At 45.8% G+C, this 10,550-nt stretch overlaps 1 protein-coding gene across 3 annotated transcripts in view; it reads right to left on the minus strand.

The window, feature by feature from the left end:
* The window catches only part of prdm10 (PR domain containing 10), a 169,851-nt gene extending 162,386 nt beyond the window's left edge, over nt 1-7,465 (minus strand). For all 3 annotated transcript variants that reach the window (XM_072238496.1, XM_072238494.1, XM_072238490.1), the window contains exon 1: nt 7,349-7,465. The gene's annotated coding sequence lies outside the window, so the exon portion shown is untranslated. The remainder of the gene's footprint in view (nt 1-7,348) is intronic.
* Between the last annotated feature and the right edge of the window lie 3,085 nt (nt 7,466-10,550).

Below are 10,550 nucleotides of genomic sequence, written 5' to 3' on the forward strand. Positions count from 1 at the left end.
ACATGTGGGCCGAAAATGGCTCAATACTCCCAAAGAAGCCTCACCAGTGCCTTATAAAGCCTCAACATTACATCCTTGCTTTTATATTCTAAACCTCTTGAAACAAATGCTAGCATCACATTTGACTTCCTCACCACTGACTCAACCTACAAACTAACCTAAAGAGAATCCTGCACAAGGACTCGGAAGTCCTTTTGCACATCAGATTTTTGAATATTCTCTCCAATCTACCTTTTTACCTCTACCTCAGTACATGACCATACACTTCCTAACACTGTATTCCATCCACCACTTCTTTACCCATGCTCCTAATGCAAGTCCTTCTCTAGCCTCTCTACTTCCTCAAAACTACCTGCCCCCCCTCACCTGTTGTCATATCTTCTGCAAACTCTGCAACAATGCTATCAATTTTGTCATCCAAGTCATTGACACATAGCATAAAAAGACTCGGTACCAACACAGCCCCTGTGGAACACCACCAGTCACCCGCAACCAACCAGAAAAGGCTTCTTTTATTCCCACTCTTTGCCTCCTGCCAATCAGCCACTGCTTTATCCATGCTAGAATCTTTAAAGTAATACCATGGGCTCTTAAGTTGTTAAGCAGCCTCCTGTGGCACCTTGTTAAAAGCCTTCTGAAAATCCAAGTACACAACATCCACCGATTCCCCTTTGTATATCCTATTTGCTATTTCTTCAAAGAATTCCAACTCATTTGTCAGGCAAGATTTTCCCTTGAGGAAACAATTCTGACTACAGCCTATTTTATTATGTGCCTCTAAGTACCCTGAAACCACATCCTCAACAATCGACTCCAACATCTTCCCAACCAATCAGGTCAAATTAGCTGGCTTGTAATTAATGGCTACATTGTCTTATTTCCACAAGCTGATCCATGCCCTAAGCTCATCCACCTTTCCTACAATAGTCCTGGCATTGAAATATACGCCGCTCATAACATTTGTCCCTCATGCTCAACCTTCTGATTCCTGAACTCGTGTGTAGGCTTAACATCATCTTTCTCTGCAACCACTTCACAATCTGCTCTGGTGCCCTGGTTGCCACCCCTACCATGAAGCAATAGCAAACCTTGCCACTAAGATGTTAGTTCCCCTCCAGTTCAGGTGCAAGCTGTCTCATCTGTACAGGTCCCACCTTCACTGGATGAGAGCCTAATGATCCAAAAATCTGAAGCCCTCCCTCCTGCACCAACACCTTACCCACATGTTAAACTGCATAATCTTCCTATTTCTGGCCTCACCAGCAAGTGGCACGGGTAGCAACCCTGGGATCACAACCCTGAAGATTATGCCATATACCTCAGCACTTAACTCCCTAAATACACTTTGCAGATCTCGTGACCCCTCGTACCCATGTCACTGGTACATACCAACGCAGATCACGATGTCTGGCTGCTCACTCTCCAACTTAAGAATGCTGTGTACTCGATTTGAGATGTCCCTGACCCCGCCACCCGGGAATCTCGTTCTTGTCCACAGAACCTCCTTTCTGTTCCCCTGAGCTACGAATCCCCTATCACCATAGCTTGTTTCTTCTCCACCCCCCACCCCTTCCCTTCTGAATCACACAGCCAGACTGAATGCCAGAGAACTACTCACTGCCCCACAAGAGTTTCCAAAGCAGTAAACTTATTGAGGGGAACAGCCACAGGGACTGCGCTGGCTACATATTCTCTTTCCCTCTCCCTCTCCTGACAGTCACTTGGGTATCTGCCACCTGTAACTTAGGGGTGACTACCTCCCTGTGGCTCCAGTCTATCACCTCCTCATTCTCCTGTACAAGCCAAAGGTCATCAAGCTGCAGCTTCAGATCCTTAACTTCGTTCTCTAAGGAGCAGCAGCTTGATGCACTTCATGCAGGTGTTATCCCAAAGTTCCCACATCTCACACAGGGAACATACCACTAAATCTGGACCTATTCTCAGTGCACTAGCTATGTACTAATAGGCAAAAAAAAAGTTACTGGTAACTTGCTCATAGGCTCACAACACACTGGAGGAACTCAGCAGGTCAGGCAGCATCCGTGGAAAAGATCAGTCAACGTTTCGGGCCGAAACCCTTCATCAGGACCGTAGGCTGGTGTCTGTGCTTGCCCAAATTTGTTCAGTCAAAGCCAGACCACACTAACAATGGCTACCCGGCTTACACCTCCTTTCTTTTTATTAGCTCAATGACTCACTCCTGATGAGACTCAGTTTTCAAATGGTTCCCCTCCTGCAAAATGTTGCCTGTCTCATGCTATAGAACACTGAGCTATAATCAAGAGCTATAATCAATAAACATGGCTGTTGTCCACTTGGTCCAAGGCCAAGTGAAGAGCCAGTGAGACCGCATCTGCTCTAGACTTACAGTGCCTATCAAAAGTATTCACCCCCTTGGAAGTTTTCATGTTTTATTGTTTTACAATAGTGAATCACAGTGGATTTAATTTGGTTTTTTTGGCACTGATCTATAGAAAAAGACTCTTTTGTGCCAAAGCAAAAACAGATCTCTGGAAAGTGATGTAAATTAATTACAAATATAAAATACAAAATAATTGATTGCATAAGTATTCACCCCCTTCAAGTCAGTATTTAGTAGATGCACCTTTGTCATCAATTACAGCCTTGAGTCTGTGTGGATAGGTCTCTATCAGCTTTGCACATCTGGACATTGAAATTTTTCCCCATTCTTCTTTACAAAACTGCTCAAGCTCTGTCAGATTGCATGGGATGAGTGAACAGCCCTTTTCAAGTCCAGCCACAAATTCTCAATTGGATTGAGGTCTGGACTCTGACTTGGCCACTCCAGGACATTAACTTTGTTGTTTTTAAGAGATTCCTGTGTAGCTTTAGTTTTATACTTGGGGTCACTGGCTGCTGGTTAACAAATCTTCTCCCAGTTGCGGTTCTCTTGCAGACTGTATCAGGTTTTCCTCCAGGATTTCCCTGCACTTTGCTACATTCATTTTACCCGCTACCTTTACAAGCCTTCCAGGGGCTGCTGCAGTGAAGCATCCCCACAGCATGATGCAGCCACCACCATGCTTCAGGGTAGGGATGGTGTGTTTTTAATGATGTGTGGCATTTGGCTTACATCAAGCATAACATTTAGTCTCATGGCCAAAAAGCTCAATTTTGGTTTCATCAGACCATAGAACCTTCTTCCAGCTGATTTCAGTCTCCCACGTGCCTTCTGGAAAACTCTAGCCAAGATTTCACCTGTGGTTTTCTCAACAGTGCTTATCCAAAGTGCTCTCTTTGCGACTCTCCCATAAAGCTGTGACTGGTGAAGCACCCGGGCAACAGCTGCTGTATGTGCAGTCTCTCCCATTTCAGCCTCTGAAGCTTGTAACTCCTCCAGCGTTGTCTCTTGGTGGCCTTCCTCACTAGTCCCCTTCTTGCATGGTCACTTAGTTTTTGAGGATGGCCTACTCTAGGCAGATTTACAGCTGTGCCATATTCTTTCCATTTCTTGACGATAGACTTAACTGGACTCCAAGGGATATTCAGTGACTTGGAAATTTTCTTGTATTTATCTCCTGACTTGTGCTTTTCAATAACCTTTTCACGAAGTTGTTCTTTTGTCCACGTGGTGTAGTTTTTGCCAGAATACTAACTCACCAGCAGTTGAACCTTCCACATACCGGTGGATTTTTACTACAATTAATTGAAACACCTTAACTGAACACAGGCTTATATATAGCTATGACACCTTAACTAATTATGTGACTTCTAAAACCAATTGGCTGCACCAGTGATGACTTGGTGTGTGTATAAAGTGGGGGGGGGGGGGAGGGGGGGTGAATAATTATGCAATTATTTTGTGTTTTATATTTGCAATTAATTTAGATCACTTTGTAGAGATCTGTATTCACTTTGCATGAAAGGGTGTTTTTCTGTTGATCAGTGTCAAAAAAAGAAATTAAATCCACTCTGATTCAATGCTGTAAAACAGTAAAATATGAAAACTTTGGGGGGGGGGGGGACTTTTAATAGCCATCGTATTGTGATGGCAGGCAAAATTGCTGCAGCTTCAAGTCTTTGCTTAGGCCAGAGTTAATTCATGACCAACCCCTCAAAGCACTTTATCACAGTAGATTTGAGTGCTACTAGGTACTCAGCAGTGATGGTGATCTTATCTTTCAATAAAGTCACACTTGTTAGATTGATCTGGAAGTTTAAATACCATGGGATACAAAACTGGCTTGGTGGGAGTGGAAGATTGTATTTCCAGACTAGAAGCCTGTGACCAGTGGTGAGCTGTCAGGATCAATGTTGGGTACACTGTTGTTTCATAGATATTAACAATTTGAATAAGCCTGGTGATAGCATGGTTGATAAGTTCCTAGGATCACTAATGGCCTGTCCTGGTAAAGCCAACAAGCAGATGATTCAAAAGCCTTAAGGTACACATGACCAGGCTCAAGGCAGATTCAACACCACTGTTAAGACTATTGAATTGTATGACAACATGGACTCTTGACCTCACAATCTTCCTCATTGTAGGAAAGTGCTTATTACCTGCACTTTCTCTGCAGTTGTATTGTATTATTGTATTACCTTCTTCTACTTCAACATACTGTGTAATGATTTGAACCCAGTACATGTGACAATAAACCAGCTCCAAAAATGAGACTTGATCAGGTCAGCGTGGATAAGTTGGATGGAAAGGCCTCTTTCAGTGCTGTTTAACCTTGTGGGACAGAATGGCTATTTGGAGAGTTTATGAACCTGCACTGGTCAGAAATACTCCACACAAAATTAATGTGTGCAAGTTCTGTGGATGCAAAGTTAACAGAAAGAACCAAAGTTTCAACTAGAGACACTGGATATATCTTGAACAAAGCTTACATAACTTTGAGGAGGAAAACACAGTTCATGTACATATATGGGGTTTACCAAGTTTCGATGCACCATATAAACTTGTCATTAAGACTAAATAAAAGGAGCCACTGCAGGATATACAGTACACTAAAAAGTATTCTCTTAAACTTTAGGAAAATGGATCTCCCTAGGGGTCAGTACAAAGGCCACTATTTTTGGTAATGTATACCAAGAATTTGTACTTGTGTGTCCGGGGCACAAGTTCTAAATTGTCAGATAATAATCTACTTGGGAGGCACAATGAATTGAAGGCACATAGATATTAACAGGCTGGTGGATTGGAATAGGTAACAAATGAAATGTACTGAGCAATGTGAAATCTTGCATTCCAGTGGGAAGAAAACTTGAAAGCACAATTCTCAAAGAGGTAAATGTGCGTTATTCGAAGTGGCACAACACTGAGAAAGTGATTAAAATGTATACAGGCAGGAAACCAGCTAAAACATGGAAGAACACAGCACTTCAAGAAGCATTCTGATGATACAAGGCCTCAACAACCACCTTCCCCCCCCCCGCCCATACACACCTCCTCAACATCTGGTTGAGTGTCTGCAGCAGATTGTTGGACAAACTGGTCTCATTTTTATAGGATCCTACATTTTAGAAATGGATGGATGCAATGCAAAAGCAGGGTGAACTTTTGTGAAACATTTTTTTCAGCCAGAATTGAGGATTCCAGGACCAGTTATGTAAATGGTTGGAAAAAAACCAGTGTTATTTCCCTTGGAAAGAAGGAGGTGGTTAGACGCATTTGAAATGATGACAGTGCAGACAGGAGCATAAGAGAAACTGTTCCCATTGACAGAGAGGTTAAAAAGGGGTCAAATAATGGATAACAGACAAACAAACAAAAAAAAACACAGAAAAAGGAGTTGGTGTGTTAAAAAAAAGCTGTCCTAATGAAGGATCTCAGCCTGAAAGGTCGACTGTTTCATCGATGTTGCCTGACCTGCTGAGTTCCTCCAGCATTTTGTGTGTGTTGAGCTGGCCAGAACGCACTTCTGGTGGAATCAGAGGATAAGCATCTGAAAGGAAAGTGTGCAGTGCTTTGGTAAGATGAATGATCTTTACTGCTCTTCAAAGAACCAATATAGAGGCTGAACAGCCTTCCATGATGCAACCGATCAAAGATTCCCCACATGAACACACCCAGAAATGAGTAAACAGAATTGGTACGAGATCACAGGAAGACAGAACTTTTGAACAAGCTTGTTTGTGAAGGTTGGAATGTCAGCCAGAGTGTATTTGTTTAACTATTGTCCTCAGGCTGCCCCTCCCCTCCTCCAACATGCCCATCAGATCAACTCTTGCCTACAATATCACCTTCACTGCATTCCTCCTCGTACCTCATTGTTCTTCTGTCAGTACTACCCCCCCCACATCTATAATTCCTTACCCTCAACTTCACCCACTGCATGCACTTGCTCACATCAGTGACCCTACCCAACACACTATCATTACACTCCCAAACAGCTCCACCCTCTGTTATGAGCAAACCGTACCATCATTTCCCCTATCACAAGCAACTCCATAACCACTCTTACTGCCCCCTCCCCACCACTCACCCCCACCATCAATAATCCCATCATTTGTGACCCCCATCAGCCCCATTACACCTCCCTCAAATCCACCAATCCCTACCACTGGCAAACACCTGGCCCGTCAACATCCCATAATCCACCCATTCCCACCCAGCATTCCAACCCTACTCTCCAGACTTCCGCACTGTACCCATCTCCCCAACTACTTCCCACGCACACGAAGTCTCCCCATACTGTACTCACACCCACTGCACCGCCACGCACACACCCTTTTCTTCCTCCATAGCCTCCAGTCTACCCCATTGCTGCTTTACACAATCCACCCCGCATTCCCTCAACTGCCGCTGCGACCCCATCCACCACCCCGAACCCCAATAACAACCGCGCGTTCAACAGCCAGGGCGGAATCATCCACCTTCAGCTGCAGGCGGGGACTCGGACAACAGCCGAGGTCAAGATGGCTGAGGCCGCAAAGGCGGGCGGCCGCTGGCTATGGGGGTGGCGGTGGGCGGCGAAGCTGTCGGGCAGGACGGGGTCTGGGAGGGGTGTCCTGGGGCGGCGGGCAGGTGGATGGGCAACGGCTCCCCCCGCGCTGACCCGGAGGTGCAGTGTTCCAGCCCAGCTGGACCGTACCACCGGCGCAGAGCGGTGGGGCCGCAGCCCGGTCCGGAGAATGCGAGGGAGCTGAAGCGGCCGCCCACTACCGCCAGGCAAGCCCAGGGCCCGGCTCCTAGCCAGGACCGGCGAACAGCGGCAGGGAAGTGCGCGACAGCCGCCTTCGCGGGTCGGCGGGCAGAGCGGGGACGGGCCGCAGCCGCCGCCATTTTGGGATCGACTAACATAAGAAGAAGCCGGGAGCGGCGATGAGGGAACAGAGCGGGGGTGGGCGGCCCAGGGCCACCTGCCGCACTTACCGTACTTACCACACATATACAACAACGCCAAGACACCAGACGCCCCCACCCAACACCGGGTGGCCTCCCTTCACCAGGTAAATAGCGGTCGGTGCCCACCTCGAAACGGAGAATGGAGCAGCGCCGCCTGCATTAGCATAAAACGACCCGCCCGCCGCGCGCTACTATTGGCTGCGGCCCTGCGCGGGTATAGATCCGGCCACCGGGCGGGGGGGGGGAGTGGGAAGTGGGTACCCGATACCCGGGTAACGGGGGAGGGGAAGGTGGAGTGGAGTTGAGGTACGAGGTGGGTGGAGGGGTGATGTGTGGAGGTTGGGGGAGTGGAGTGGGTTGAGGGGAGGACAGGGTGAATGAGGATTAGTGAGGGGGTCAAGGTTGGGTTGGTTCGTGAGGACTTGGGATGGAGTGATGAGGGGAGATGGTCGGAGTGGGGAAGATTGTGTTGTATATTTAATATGAGTAATATTGTAAGTATATTGTTTAATTAAGCAATTTGTTAGTTTAAATATTTCGTTATGGGTTAGTATGTAAGAGTACGCGAATGGCATACGTCATGATGCCACCTCGTCATATATGCACGCGCCTCACATAAAGTAAAAACAAAACTAAGTGACGTTATTCCAAGGATCCCATCTTTTTCTTTTAATTAGTTTTATGTTTTGGAATTATAAAGCCTAACAGTAGCAGTGAGTAAGTTATAAACGAACCCAAGACAATCTATTGAAGTGCAGTGAAGTATTCTATTTTTTTTAATTGCAGCCCGATTTTTTTTTTACGAAGGCAAGCAGAGAAATACATTTGATTAAACCAATGGCAAAAAATGGAAAATTCACAGGTTCATAAACAGTGAGTGCTGGTTGATAATGATGATTTTTTTAAAAAAAGCAGAAATGGCTGGCTACATCAGAAAGATAAGATAAAACTTTATTTATCCTGAAGGAAATTATTGTTACAAGGTTGCTCTGTCAGAAATATGTACTTTAAAGTACAAAATGTACATGGAGGTACAAAAAAATACAAAATGTGCATTTAAAAGTAATAGTGCAAAATACAGATACGTAATGAAACCATATACTTGTATACTTGAGGAGGAGGAGGACTTGTAGAGTCTTGTAGCCACCGGGAGAAAGGATCTCCTGTGATGGTCAGTGGTACACCTCAGTGGAATCAGTCTGTTACTAAAAGTGCTCCTCTGTTTGTCCAGCATGTCATGGAGGGGGTAGAGGGATTGTCCATAATGCTCCATAGCTTCTGCAGGATCCTCCTCTCAGACACAACCACCGTGGAATCCAGTTCCACCCCCAGAATAGAACTAGCCTTCCTGACAAGTGTATCGATCTTCTTGGTGTCAGCTGCTCTCACCCTACTGCCCCAGCAGACTACAGCGTAGAATAAAATGCTGGCTGCAACTGAGTCATAGAACATCTTCAGCATAGTACTACAGATGCTGAATGACCGGAGCCTCCTCAGGAAGTACAGTTGGCTCTGTCCCTTTTTGTACAGAGCCACAGCGTTTTTAGTCCAGTCCAGTTTATAGTCGAGGTTAGTTGCCAGATTTTTGTAGTTTCAGATGATTTCCACATCTGTTCCCTTAATGGAGATGGGAATGCAGGGTGCTTTCACTTTCCTGATGTCTACCACCAATTCCTTTGTCTCAGTGATGGTGGGCTGCAAGTGAGTCAGCCCACACCACTCAACAAGGTTGTCCACCACTCTTCTGTACTCAGCCTGGTTAATACAGCCCACAATTGCTGAATCATCCGAAAACTTCTACAACTCCAACCAAATCAGCCAAAATTGATTTTGCTAATATCATGAACATAATGCAGGAACACTTAGAACTGAAGCCATTGTTGATTGCACAATGCTTTATGTTTCAACTACTATACAGAGTCTTGCCATCTTCAGAAGTTTTCTGATGACTCTGCCATAGTTGAATGCATCAGCAAGGGAGATGAGGCTGAGTACAGGGCTACGGTAGGAAACTTTGTCACATGGTGTGAGCAGAATTATCTGCAGCTTAATGTGAAAAAGACTAAGGAGCTGGTGGTGGACCTGAGGAGGGCTAAGGCACTGATGGCCCCTGTTTCCATCCAGGGGGTCAGTGTGGACATGGTGGAGGATGACAAATACCTGGGGATATGAATTGACAATAAACTGGACTGGTCTAAGAACACTGAGGCTGTCTACAAGAAGGGTCAGAGCCGTCTCTATTTCCTGAGGAGACTGAGGTCCTTTAACATCTGTCAGACGATGCTGAGGATGTTCTACGAGTCTGTGGAGGCCAGTGCTATCATGCTTGCTGTTGTGTGCTGGGGCAGCAGGCTGAGGGTAGCAGACACCAAAAAAATCAACAAACTCATTCGTAAGGCCAGTGATGTTGTGGGGATGGAACTGGACTCTCTGACGGTGGTGTCTGAAAAGAGGATGCTGTCCAAGTTGCATGCCATCTTGGACAATATCTCCCATCCACTAGATAATGTACTGGTTGGGCACAGGTGTACATTCAGCCAGAGACTCATTCCACCGAGATGCAACACAGAGCGTCATAAGAAGTCATTCCTGCCTGTGACCATCAAACTTTACAACTCCTCCCTTGGAGGGTCAGACACCCTGAGCCAATAGGTTGGTCCTGGACTTATTTTCTGGCATAATTTACATATTACTATTTAATTATTTATGGTTTTATATTGTTATATTTATACTCTATTCTTGGTTAGGGCAATTGTAATGAAAAACAATTTCCCTCGGGGTCAATAAAGTATGACTATCCTAACAACAGGAATTCTGCAGATGCTGGAAATTCAAGCAACACACATCAAAGTTGCTGGTGAACGTAGTAGGCCATGCAGCATCTCCAGGAAGAGGTACAGTCGACGTTTCAGGCCGAGACCCTTCGTCAGGACTAACTGAAGGAAGAGTTAGTAAGAGATTTGAAAGTGGGAGGGGGAGGGGGAGATCCAAAATGATAGGAGAAGACAGGAGGGGGAGGGATGGAGCCAAGAGCTGGACAGGTGATTGGCAAAGGGGATATGAGAGGATCATGGGACAGGAGGTCCAGGGAGAAAGACAAGGGGGAGGGGGGGACCCAGAGGATGGGCAAGGGGTATAGTCAGACTTGCCCATCCTCTGGGTCCACCCCCCCCCATCTTTCTCCCTAGACCTCCTGTCCCATGATCCTCTCATATCCCCTTTGCCAATCACCTGTCCA

The sequence above is a fragment of the Mobula birostris genome, chromosome 20 (genome assembly GCF_030028105.1).
Source record: "Mobula birostris isolate sMobBir1 chromosome 20, sMobBir1.hap1, whole genome shotgun sequence".
NCBI lineage: Eukaryota > Metazoa > Chordata > Chondrichthyes > Myliobatiformes > Myliobatidae > Mobula > Mobula birostris.